The sequence below is a fragment of the Meles meles genome, chromosome 7 (genome assembly GCF_922984935.1).
Source record: "Meles meles chromosome 7, mMelMel3.1 paternal haplotype, whole genome shotgun sequence".
Lineage (NCBI taxonomy): Eukaryota > Metazoa > Chordata > Mammalia > Carnivora > Mustelidae > Meles > Meles meles.
The window spans coordinates 118,652,599-118,666,043 of NC_060072.1; the positions used below are offsets into that span (position 1 = coordinate 118,652,599).

At 34.5% G+C, this 13,445-nt stretch overlaps 1 protein-coding gene and 1 non-coding gene across 2 annotated transcripts in view; both read right to left on the minus strand.

The window, feature by feature from the left end:
• The window catches only part of CCDC7 (coiled-coil domain containing 7), a 387,945-nt gene that overhangs the window by 307,005 nt on the left and 67,495 nt on the right, over window positions 1–13,445 (minus strand). The gene's annotated exons all lie outside the window — the stretch shown is intronic.
• Window positions 620–757, minus strand: LOC123947740. Its single transcript, XR_006819791.1, has one exon. It is a non-coding gene; the product is annotated as a U4 spliceosomal RNA (small nuclear RNA).

Sequence of the window (13,445 nt, forward strand, 5' to 3'; positions counted from 1 at the left end):
CCTAGGATCGAGCCCCATATTGGGCTCCCTGCTGAGTGGGGACCCTGCTTCTCCCTCTCCCTCTGCTGTTCTCTTTGGCTTGTACTCTCTCACTCTCTCTCAAATAAATAAATAAAATCTTTTAAAAAAGAGAAAGACAAATACCATATGACTTCACTCATATGTGGAATTTAGGAAACAAATGATCATAGGGGGAAAAAAGAATGAGGAAAACCAAGAAACAGACTCTTAGCTGTACAGAACAAATTGAGGGTTACCAGTAAGGCAGTGGGTGGGGTAATGGATTAAGCAGGTGATGGGGATTAAGGAGTTTACTTGTTATGAAGAGCACTGGGTGTTATATGTAAGGGTTGAATCAGGAAATTGTACACCTGAAGCTAATATCACATTGTATGTTAAAATTTTTTAGGACTTAAAAAGAAATAAAATATATTTTAAAACTCTAATTTATTGAAATTTTAATAAATAAATATTTGGTCTAGAAATGTCTTTTGGATTATTTAAATTTTATGTCCATTTTTCATAGCATCTTTTTGGTTTTAATAGCTAATATGGTAATTTAGAAAATAGCTTTATTTTATTTTTTAAGGCACAGCTGTTAACTATTAATATCAAAAATGTATTATAAAACATTTAAATATATCTTTAATTTCTATCCCACAAAATAAGGTTTTTTAGGTATTCTACCATTTTCAACTAACAATAATGGTGCCTCGGATAAACCTCATTGGCTACGATACTGTCACTGTGCAAAGCTTAGGTATTCTACCATTTTCAGACACTAAAATTGAACTGACCTCAGGATTCTTTAACTTCTGTAGTTCACTTTCCAGCCCTAATTTCTCCTCTAATAACACTTGAAAATTACTTTCCATTTGTTTGTATTTCTAAAAGCAAATATTATAATTTTAGTAACAATGAAAAGCATACATTTCAATATAGACAAATTATTGGGACACTTAATTATTAAAGTCTTCATTAACTCATGAAAATAATGAACCGTTGTATTAATCTGCATTATGAATGATAATTGGGGCTCAAAGATAACTAGAAGTAACAATGAATAGAAATTTAGAAGACTATGGGGTATTAAAGTTCAATATTTCATAAATGAAGTGTTTTTGAGTGATAATAAAGTCTAGTAAAATCAAAAAAAGACAAAGCTTTCCAGCTCACATATGCATAGAAATTTCTTAAATAAACTGAGGAAGTACTGAATCTTTAAGGTTATGCATCCTGATCATTTCTAGAGTCTAACATTATCAAGGGCAAAGTATAATTTCAAACAGAGCACTATACTTACAGCTTCTAACAAACTTTGATCACTCACAGCTCTGAAAAACAAACCAAAAATATCCATAATGTATTATATTTTACATTTATATTTTTACTTATGTAACATACTTATATATTTTCTTTGAAGAAAAGTAAGGTAATATAATAAAGGTTAAAGTACAGTTTGACTACCATTCCAAAAAATCCAATCTTTTCTCTAGAGATTATCAGATTTTTGTGCATCTTTTCAGAAATTGTTTGATGTATTCATAAAATGCTACATGTACCTATTTAATTATATAATTTTTGTTAGTGGGTCAAGTGACTATTTTCTTTTTGCACATAAATGACATCAATGTATATATTGTCCTAAACTTATTTTCTTAATACAATGTCTGAGATCTACTTATATTAGTAATACAGACATATTTCATTCCTTTTAAATACCACTTCTTGTTCCATAACAGGATTTGGCAAAGTTTTTCTATTCAGAGCCAGATAGGAAATATTTTAGACTTTGTAGGCCAGATGATCAGTCAACTACCCCAGCTCAGCAAAAACAGCTATAGATGATAGGTAAATGAATGGGTCTAGCTAGATTTGACTCATGGGCTGCAGTTTGCTGAACACTGTTCTAAGGTATGGGTAAACTATAGATTTTTTTGACAAGTGAGTTACTTATTACAATTCAAATTTTTTAAGCTTTAAGATACAATTAACATACCATCAAATTCATTTATTTAAAGTGTATGGCTCAATGGGTTTTAATATTCACCAAGTTGAGCATCTATTTTAACTATTGAATTTTAGAACATTTAATGACCTCAAAAAGAAACTCTGTACCCATTAACAGTCACTCCTCATTCTTCCCAGTACTGCCTCAACACTGGCAGACACTAATCTACTTTCTGTCTCTAGAGATTTGACTATCTGGCTATTTCATTTAAATAAAAATATATAGTATATGGTCTTTTGAAACTGGTTTCTTACATTTAGTATAATGCTTTCAAGGTTCATCCATGTTGTAGCATATATCAGTGCTGTATTCCTTTTTACTGCCAAATATTATTCCACTGTATAGGTGTATATATTTTATTTATTCTTTCACCAGTTTATGGGTACTTGAATTGCTTCCACTTTGGGGCTATTACGAATAATGTTACTATGAATATCCATGTACACATTTTTGCTTATATATGTTTTCAATCACTCAGGTATAAACGTAGGAATAGAATTCTGGGTCATATACTGACTTTGTATTTAACATTTTGAAGAACTGACAAACTGGTTTCCATAGCAGACAGACCACTTCAATTCCACTAGCAATGTACGAGGGTCCCAACTCTTCCACATCCTTGCCAACAATTGTTACTGTCGTCTTTTTTTTCCTTATAGCCATCCTAAGGGGTGTGAAGTAGTATATCACTGCAGTGTTGATTTGAAAGTGCCTAATGACAATGATGTTAAACATCATTTCACGTGCTTATTGACCATTGGTATATCTTGCTTCAGAAAATGTATATTCAGATTATTTGCCCAATTTTATTTTCGGTTATTTATTATTAAGGCACAAGAGTTTATATATTCTGGATACAAGTCCCTTATCAAATACATGATTTTTGAATAGTTTTTGCAATCTGAGTTAGCTTTTCACACTCTTTTTTTTTTAAGATTTTATTTATTTATTTGTCAGAGAGAGAGAGAGAGAGAGAGCGAGCACACAGGCAGACAGAGTGGCAGAGGGAGAAGCAGGCTCCCTAGGTTGCAAGGAGCCTGACGTGGGACTCGATCCTAGCACGCTGGGATCATGACCTGAGCTGAAGGCAGCTGCTTAATCAACTGAGCCACCCAGGCGCCCCAGCTTTTCACACTCTTGATGTATCATATGTAGTACAAAAGTTTTTAATTTTATGAAAGTCAACTTATCTATTTTTTCTTCTGTTGGTTGTGCTTTTGGCGTCCTATTTAAGAAGCCATTACTCTACTCAAGGACACAAAGATTTATTCCTACATTTCTTCTAAAAGGCTTATAGTTTTGGCTCTTAAATTTAGGTCTCTGGTAATTTTGGGGTTAGTTCTAGTGGATGGCATAAAGAAAGGATGCAACTTCATTCTTTCACATATGGATATCCCAGTCCAAGTATCCAAGTATCAGTTATTAAAAAGACAATTTTTCCACAGATGATATATCTGATAAAAGGTTAATACCCAAAATATATAAAGAATTTACAGAAGTCAACAACAACAAAGAACAAAGTCTGATTTTTAAATGGGCAAAAGAAATGAATAAACATTTTTCCAAAGACCATACACATGGCAAACAGACAAATGAAAAAATACTCAATAACACTAATCGTTGGGGAAATGCAAATCAAAACCACAGTAAGATATCACCTCCAACCTCCTATAATGACTAAAATTTAAAAAAAAAAAACACAAGAAATAACAAGCGCTTGGGAGGATGGAGAAAAAGAAAACCTTGTGTACTTCTGGTGGGAATGCAAAGTGGCACAGCCACTGTGGAAAACAGTATGGAGGTTCTTCAAAAAATTAAACATAGGGGCGCCTGGGTGGCTCAATGGTTTAAGCCTCTGCCTTCAGCTCAGGTCATGATCTCAGGGTCCTGGGATCGAGTCCCACATCAGGCTCTCTGCTCGGCAGGGAGCCTGCTTCCCTCTCTCTCTCTCTCTCTCTCTGCCTGCCTCTCTGCCTACTTGTGATCTCTCTCTGTCAAATAAATAAATTCTTAAAAAAAAATTAAACATAGAACTAACTACCTTACAAATCCAGTTATCACACTACTGAGAATTTAACCAAAGAATACAAAAACACTAAAGGAAAGATACACCCCTATGTTTATTGCAGCACTATTTATTATAGCCAAACTATGGAAGCAACCAAAGTGCCCATCAATAGACGAATTGATAAAGATGTATAGATACAGATGATATAGATATAAGTAGATAGATAAACATTCATTGGAATATTCAGCCATATGAAGAATGAAATGTTGCCATTTGCAACAACATGGATCTAGAGGGAACGATGCTAACTGAAATATGTCAGAGAAACACAAGATATCATATGATTTCATTCATATGTGGAATTTAAGAAAACAAATGAACAGAGAAAAAAAGAGAGACAAACCAAGAAACATATTCCCAAATACAGAGAACAAATTGGTGGTAACCAGAGGCAAGGTGGGTGGATAGATGATGAAACAGATAAAAGGGATTAAGAAATATATCAAGTAACATATAGAACTGTTGAATCATATTGTACACCTCTGAAACTAATATGAGACTATTTTAATTATACTTGAATAAAAAATAAAAATTTAAAAAAAATTATTCTTTTCTCCACTGAATTGTGTTGGCCTCCCTGTTAAAAATCCATTGACCATGAATGTAAGGGTTTATTTCTGGACTTTCAATTTTATCCCACCAATGTATATAGGTCTAACCTTATGCCAGTACTACATTGTCTTGATTACTACAACCTTGTGTTAAGTTTTAAAATTAGTTAAAGGTAAAAAAAATAATTAAAATAGGGGCGCCTGGGTGGCTCAGTGGGTTAAGCCGCTGCCTTCAGCTCAGGTCATGATCTCAGGGTCCTGGGATCGAGTCCCACATCAGGCTCTCTGCTTGGCAGGGAGCCTGCTTCCCTCTCTCTCTCTCTCTCTCTCTCTCTCTGCCTGCCTCTCTGCCTACTTGTGATCTCTCTCTGTCAAATAAATAAATAAAATCTTTTAAAAAAAATAATTAAAATAATAGTGAAATTAATTAAACATGAGTCCTCCAACTTTGTTCTTCTTAAGATTTCTTTGGCTATTCTGGATTCCTTGCATTTCTACATGAATTTTAGGATCAGCTTGTCAGTTCACCAAAAAGAAAGCTGAGATTTTGATATAGATTGCATTCAATCTGTAGATCAATTTGCAGAGCACTGCCATTTTAAGATTATTAAATCTAACAGCCCATGAAAATGGAATGTCTATTCATTTAACTAGGTCTTCTTTAGGTTCTTTAAATGTTTTGCAGTTTTCATTGCAAAAGAAGTCTTACGCTTCTTTTGTTAAGTTCTTTCTTGTTGTCTGCAATGCTATTTTAAATGGAGTTGTTTTCTTTCATTTGTGGAATGTTGATCACCGTATATACGTTTGCTGAGACTGCTGTTACAAATCACAATCTGGGTAACTTAAAACATCAAAAATTTATGCTCTTAACAGTTCTGGAGAACATAAATCTAAAATTAAAATTAAAATTCTAAAAGTTAAATTAAAATTCTAAAATTAAATTGTTCGGATCATGCTCCCTCTGAAACTTCTAAAGGAGAATCCCTGTTCTCCTCTTCTAGTTTCTAGTAATCCCTGGTACTCTCTGGATTGTAGTAGCATAAGTCTAACCTCTGCCTCCATAATCTCTTTCCTCTTTGGGTACTGTCTTCTCCAATTATTACAAGGATACCAGTCATTTTGGAATAAGGGCCAATGTTATCCCACTATGACCTCCTCTTAATTAATTACATCTACAATGACCCAATTTGAAAATAATTTCATTATGAGATACTAGGCGTTAGAGCTTCAACATAACTCTTTGGGGGACACAATTTAACCTGTAATAGTTAGTGTATAGAAATATAATTGATTTTTATTTATAAATCTTGTATGCTGCAAAATGTGAATTCACTTATTTCTTCATATAGATTTTAGTGGATCCCTTAAGATTTTCTATATACAAGATCATGACAACTACAAAAAGAGGTATAGTTTTACTGCTAACTTTCCAGTATGAACACCTTTCATTCCTTTTCTTCTCTAGTTGCCCTAGCTAAAACCTGTACAATGGTGAATAGATGTGGTAAAAGGTCCTGTTTTCTTCCTGATCTTATTTTCTTATTTCTTATGTATGCTACATAAGTATACCTTTTTGTTGCTATTGTTAAACAAATTGTGCTAAACTGTCCTTAAAAATGGGCAATTCCTTTTGCACTGGCATTTCAAAAGTATTCATTGTCCTACACAGCTCTGTCAGGATTAGCTCTGTCAGGATTTGATATTAGAAAATTTTTACTTTCTGTTAAACCGATAACAAAAAAAAAAAAAAAAAACATCACTAATGTTTGCTTTGTATTTCCCTGATCACAAGCATCTCCTGAAACATGTATTGGTCACTTTTATTTTTTGTCTCTTCCTATTTTTTGAAGGTGGTTTGTTTTTCGGGAATTATATATTACTATCATCATTCCATTCTACTGCATAAGCACAAAGATTTTCTTACAATCCACTGCTTATCATTTAACTTTGATTCACTTTTGAACAAGAAGTTTTTAATTTTGATAGTCAAATGCCTTCCCTACATGTACAATTTTGTGTTGTTTTTTTTTTAAATTTTGTGTTCTTACACTTAGGTTTGAAATCAACATTAGTTTTTTTGAATCTATAAGAAACTTCCATTATGTTTTGGCCAAATGGATAATTTTACCTTGTCAGGGTCCTACCCAGCCACTAAATTTTAGACTTTGAATTTGCCACATGGGAGTTATGACTCTTCCACCTTCAACATAACTATAACTACCTGTGATACATGTGATACTTGTACCTAGCTGAAGACAGCTTGAAAGGCAAGACGGTCTATTATCCTAACTTTTGACTCCTATGCCTTCTTAGAAAAAAACATCATGATGAATTTCTTAATAGGCTTATTAAGAAACCAACAGGACCACACATGATGACGGTGGTGGGCAACGTTGACATCCCCAAGACTGGACGTTAGCTCTCAGCACTCTATTCACTAATAGAAGTAAAATACTTCTTTACTACCATCCTATAATCCAATCTTTAGTTAGAATCCCAATCTGTCCCATAATTGAAGAAAGAAATTTTCAAAGTCCACTAGGTCTATGCTTGCTTGTCCATTTCCCAATAGCCACAGACCAACAGCTAGACATGCACTGAACAGACCCAGAAAAATGTGTCTATTAACTTCCAAAAAAAAACAGCACAATTGCCCTATCACGCTATGTATAATTCATGCATGATAATGAAATACAATCCTTTTTTCTATATGTTATCCTGTGTTAATACGGCTTTCATCCTGCTATATACGCTCACTACTGAGCACCTCAGAAATAGACCCCCCTCCTTCTTCTGGAAACCACCCTTCTGTATCCCTCTGAATTAATATAATTTCTGAGAAAGTTCATTTGACTCTATGTCTTTAACTACAGTTGATTAATCAGTCCAGAAATGGCACCTATCTCTCTAGTTGCATGAATGATGTTCTCATCTAGGACTTTTAGATATGGAAAATTCAAATATTATCCTTCAAAGTGACTAAAACTGGAAGATTAAGCCTTGGGAAAGTCAGCAGTCATGGCTTTCCACCTTTGGCAAAATAAATAAATAAATAAATAAATAAGAGAATAGAAAGAAAGACGAGATCTGCAACAGAAGAAAATGAAGTTACAGAATGAAGTACAGAGAAGAAAACAGTATCTTGAGAGTGTTCAAATTCTGGTTTATAACTGTTCCTGAGATTGAGCCATACTGCCGTTGTTAGATTTAGTGAGATACCCAGAATATTTATAATAAAATCTGTCTTTTGTCAGAAAAATTTGAGTTGGGATTTTGTCCCACGCACTCAGTCACAAGGTAGAAGTTCAATAAAGAGAAGATGTTCTAAACATTTTAGTATAGTTTTAAGCTTCAGTGCCTTCCAAAGTATAAATGCTACAGACTTAAAAAAAATTAAAACCTTTAGAAGTTTATTTCCATTTCCTTAACATACTTAGTTCTGTGCATTTCAAACAATAAATTTTGTTGCAGTCCCTCTAACTGAACATGGAAAATGATGACCTAAACAAAAAATTTAACTGAAAAAAAGTTTTTATTATGTAAAATTTTAAATAACTGCAAAGAAATGTAGCTAATCAAATTTTGAACTTTTTGAACAGTTCCGTCATTACAGTTCTGAAGTTATTTAAATTCAAGTAGACAACATATAGTACATCATTAGTTTTAGATATAGTGTCTAATAAGTATAGCATACTTAAGAGACTCTCAAGGTTTTTCTATCTCTCTGATGATTTCCCATTCAGTATTCCCTCCCTTCCCTTACTATCCTCTCCACTGTTTCTTACATTCCACATATGAGTGAGACCGTATTGTCTTTCTCTGATTGACTTATTTCTCTCAACATTTTACGTTCCAGTTCCATCCATGCTGATGTAAATGGTAGGTATGCATTATTTTTGATGGCTGAGTAATATTCCATTGTATATATAAACCACATCTACTTTATACATTTATCTGTCAATGGACATCTTGGCTCTTTGCACATTTTGGTTATTGTGGACATTTCTGCTATAAACACTGGGGTGCAGGTACCCCTTTGGATCAATGCATTTGTATCTTTGGGGTAAATAACTAGTAGTGCAATTTCTGGGTCATAGGGTACCTGTATTTTTAACTTCTTGAGAAACCTCCATACCGTTTTCCGGAGTGGCTGTACCAGTTTGAATTCACACCAACATTGTGAAAGAGTTCCCCTTTCTCTGCATCCTCACCAATATTTGTTGTTTCCTCTCTTGTTAATTTTAGCCATTCTGACTGGTATGAGGTGGTATCTCATTGTTGTTTTGATTTGTATTTCCCTGATGCCAAGTGATATGCAGCATTTTTTCATGTGACTGTTGGCCATTTGGATGCTGTCTTTGAAGAAGACGTCTGTTCATGTCTTCGGCCAATTTCTTGGCTGGATTATTTGTTTTATGAGTGTTGAGTTTGATAGGTTCTTTATAGATCTTAGACATTAGCCTTTTATCTGATATGTCATTTGTGAATATCTTCTGCCATTCTGTAGATTAACCTTTAGTTTTGTTGAATGTTTCCTTTGCTGTGCAGAAGTTTTTATCTTGATGAAGTTCCAACACTCCGTTTTTGCTTTAGTTTCTCTTGCCTTTGGAGACATGTCTTGCAAGAAGTTGCTGTAGCCAAGGTCGAAGAGGTTGCTGCCTGTGTTCTCCTCTAGGATTTTAGGGATTCCTTTCTCATGTTTAGGTCTTTCATCCACTTTATCTTTGTGTATGGTATAAGAAAATGGTCCAGTTTCTTTCTTCTACATGTGGCTGTCCATATTTCCAAGCACCATTTATTAAAGAGACTGTCCTTTTCCACTGGATATTCTCTCTGCTTTGTCAAAGGTTAGTTGACCATAGAGTTGAGAGTCCATTTCTTGCTTCTCTATTCCATTTCACTGACCTGTGTGTCTGTTTTTGTGCCAGTATCATAATGACTTGATGATCACAGCTTTGTAATATAGCTTGAAGTCTTTTTTTTTTAAAGATTTTATTTATTTATCTGACAGAGAAAGACATAGCGAGGGAGGGAACACAAAAAGGGGGAGTGGGAGAGGGAGAAGAAGGCTTCTCGTGGAGCAGGGAGCCCCATGCGGCACTAGATCCCAGGACCCTGGGATCATAACCTGAGCCGAAGGCAGACACTTAAAGACTTAGCCACCCAGGCGCCCCATAGCTTGAAGTCTTAATAAATTAAATTAAATTAAATAATTAAATTGTGATGTCACAACTTTGGTTTTCCTTTTCAATATTCCTCTAGCTATTTGTGTTTGGGGTTTTGTTTTGGTGTGGTTCCATACAAATTTTAGGATTGCTTTTCCAGCTCTGTGAAAAATGTTGATGGTATTTCAATAGGGATTGCATTGAATGTGTAGATTGCTCTATGAAATGTAGACATTTTAACAAAGTTTGTTCTTCCGATCCATGAGCATGGAATGTTTTTCCATCTCTTTGTGTCTTCCTCAATTCCTTTCATAAGTGTTCTGTAGTTTTAGAATACAGATTGCTTACCTCTTTGGTTAGGTTTATTCCTTGGTATCTTGTGGTTATTGGTACAATTGTAAGTGGGGTATATTCCTTAATTTCTTTTTCTTCTGTCTCATTGTTAATGTATAGAAATGCAAATAATCTCTCTGCATTAATTTTATATCCTGCCATGTTACTGAAATTCTGTATGAGTTCTAGCAATTTTGGGGTGGAGTCTTTTGGATTTTCCACATAAAGAACCATGTCATCTGCAGAGTGAGAGTTTAACTTCTTTGCCAATTTGAATGGGTTTTTTGTTTTTGTTTTTTTTTTTCTGAATGCTGAGGCTAGGACTTCTAGTACTATGTTGAACAAAAGAGGTGAGAGTGCAATTCCCTGTCAAGTTCCTGACTTTAAGGGGAAAGCTCTCAGTTCTTCCCTATAGAGAATGATATTTGCTGTGGGGTTTTCATAGATGGCTTTTATGATGTTCAGGTATGTTCTCTCTATCCCTACACTGTGGAGAGTTCAAGAAAAGATGCTGTATTTTGTCTAATGATTTTTCTGCATCTGTTTAGAGGATCACATGGTTCTTGTCCTTTCTTCTATTAATGTGATACATTGTGTTGATGTGTAAATTTTGAACACCCTTGTAGCCCAGGAATAAATCCCACTTGGTCATGCTGAATAATCCTTTTAATGTGCTATTGGATCCTATTGGCTAGTATTTTGGTGAGAATTTTTACATCCATGTTCATCAGCGATATTGGTCTATAATTCTCCTTTTTGGTGGCATCTTTGGTTTGGCGTTAAGGTAATGCTGGCCTCATAAAATGAGTTTAGAAGTTTTCCCTCCATTTCTATTTCTTGGAACAGTTTCAGAAGAATAGGTATGTAGTCTTCTTTAAATATTTGGTAGAATTTCCCATGGAAAGCCATCCAGCCCTGGACTCTTGTTTTGTTGGGTGGTTTTTGATTACTGCTTCAATTTCTTTGCTGATTATGGGTCTGTTCAGGTTTTCTATTTCCTCCTGTTTCAGTTTTGGTGTTGATCATGATATTCCCTCTTTCATTCATGAGTTTATTAATTTGGGTCCTTTCTCTTTTCTTTTTGGTAAGTATAGCTAGGGGTTTATCAATCTTATTAATCCTTTCAAAGAACCAGCTTCTAGTTTCATTGATTTGTTCTATTCTTTTGGTTTCTATTTCACTGATTTCTGTTCTAATTTTTATTATTTCTCTCTGCTTGATTTAGGCTTTATTTGCTGTTCTTTCTCCAGTTCCTTTAAGTTCACCTTATGTACTTAGGTGTTTTCCAATGTTCTGAGAAAGGCTTGTATTGCTATGTAGTACTTCCCTCTTAGGACTACTTTGGCTGTATCCCAAAGGTTTTAAACAGTTTTGTTTTCATTTTCATTTCTTTCCATGAATTTTAATCCTTCTTTAATTTCCTGGTTGACCCATTCATTCATTAGTAGGATGCTCTTTAGCCCAAGTGTTTGCATTCCTTCCAAATTTCGTCTTGTGATTGAGTTCAAGTTTCAAAGCACTGTGGTCTGAAAATGTGCAGGGAAAAATCTCAATCTTTTGGTACCAGCTGAGACCTGATTTGTGATCCAGTATGTGATCTATACTGGAGAATGTTCCATGTGCACTCAAGAAGAATGTATATTCTGTTGCTTTAGGATGGAATGCTCTGTATATATCTGTGAAGTCCATCTGGTCCAGGGTGTCATTCAAAGCCCTTGTTTACTTGTTGATCTTCTGCTTAGATGATCTGTCCATTGCTATGAGCAGTGAAGTCCTCTAGTATTATTGTATTATCAATGTGTTTAATTTTATTATTGATTTATATAATTGGCTGCTCCCAAGTTAAAGAGCAGAGATATTTATAATTATTAGATTCTTGTAGGATAGAGCCTTTAATTATGACACTATATCATAGCGTCATAGTGTCAACTTTTATTACAGTCTTTGGTTTATAATCTAATTTGTCTGATATAAGGATTGCTACCCTGCTTTCTTTTGATGTCCATTAGCCTGATAAATGATTTTTCAACCCTCCCCCCACTTTCAATCTGGAGGTGTCTTTAGGTCTAAAATGAGTCCACCATAGACAGTATATAGACATACTTGCTTTTTTATCAGATCTTATACCCTGTGTCTTTTGATTGAAGCATTTATCCTATTTACATTCAGAGTAAATATTGAAAGATATAAATTTAGTGCCATTACATTACATATAAAGTACCTGTTTCTATAGATTATCTTTGTTTCTTTCTGTTAACCGTTACTCTCAGTTGCTCTCTTTACTTACAGGACCCTAATTAATGATCACAAATTGTTTTAGTTTCTGTTTGTCCTGGAAGCTCTTTATCTCTCCTTCCATTCTGAATGACAGACTTTCTGGATAAAGTATCCTTGGCTGTATGTTTTTCTCATTTAGTACCCTGAATATATCACGCCAGCCCCTTCTGGCCTGCCAGGTCTCTGTAGATAGGTATGTTGCCAATCTAATGTTCCTACTCTGTAGGTTAAGGAGTTCTTGTCTCAAACTGCTTTTAGGATTTTCTCTTTATCTCTGAAATTTGCAAGCTTCAATATATATGTAGGGGTATCAATCTATTTTTATTGATTTTGAGGCAGGGTTCTCTCTACCTTCTGGACTTGAATACCTGTTTCCTTTCCCAAATTAGGATAAGTTCTCAGCTATGATTTGCTCAAATATACCTTCTATCCCTCTCTTTATTCTTCCTCTAGGACCCTGATAATTCTAATATTATTTTGCTTTATGGTATCACTGATTTCTCAAAACCTCCTTTCATTGGTCTATTAGTTGTGTTTCTCTCTCTTCTTCAACTTCATTCCTTTCCATCAACTTGTCTTCCATGTCACTGACTCTCTCTTCTTCCTCATTTACGCTAGCTGTTAGAGCATCCATTTTAGACTGCATATCAGTTGAACCATTTTAATTTTAGCCTGGTTAGATTTTATTTCTGCACTAAGAGATCCTCTAGTGTCTTCTATGCTTTTTTCAAGTACAGCTAGTAACTTTATAATTGTTATCCTGAATTCTGGCCCCGACATTTTACTTATAGCCATATCAGTAAGATCTATAGCAGAGTATTACCTCTGTTTTTTTCTTTTGTTGTGAATTCCTCATTTTATTCATTTTGCCAAGAGTAGAATAGATGAATGAGAGAACAAAATCAAAAATATCAAGCATGACCCAAGAGAAGTACACACTAGACAAATCCAAGAGGTCAGAAACCAAAAAAGAAAAAAAAAAAAAGTGGGGGGAGAGAGAGACTATAATCTCACAGGTGGACAAAACAGGGTGATCCACT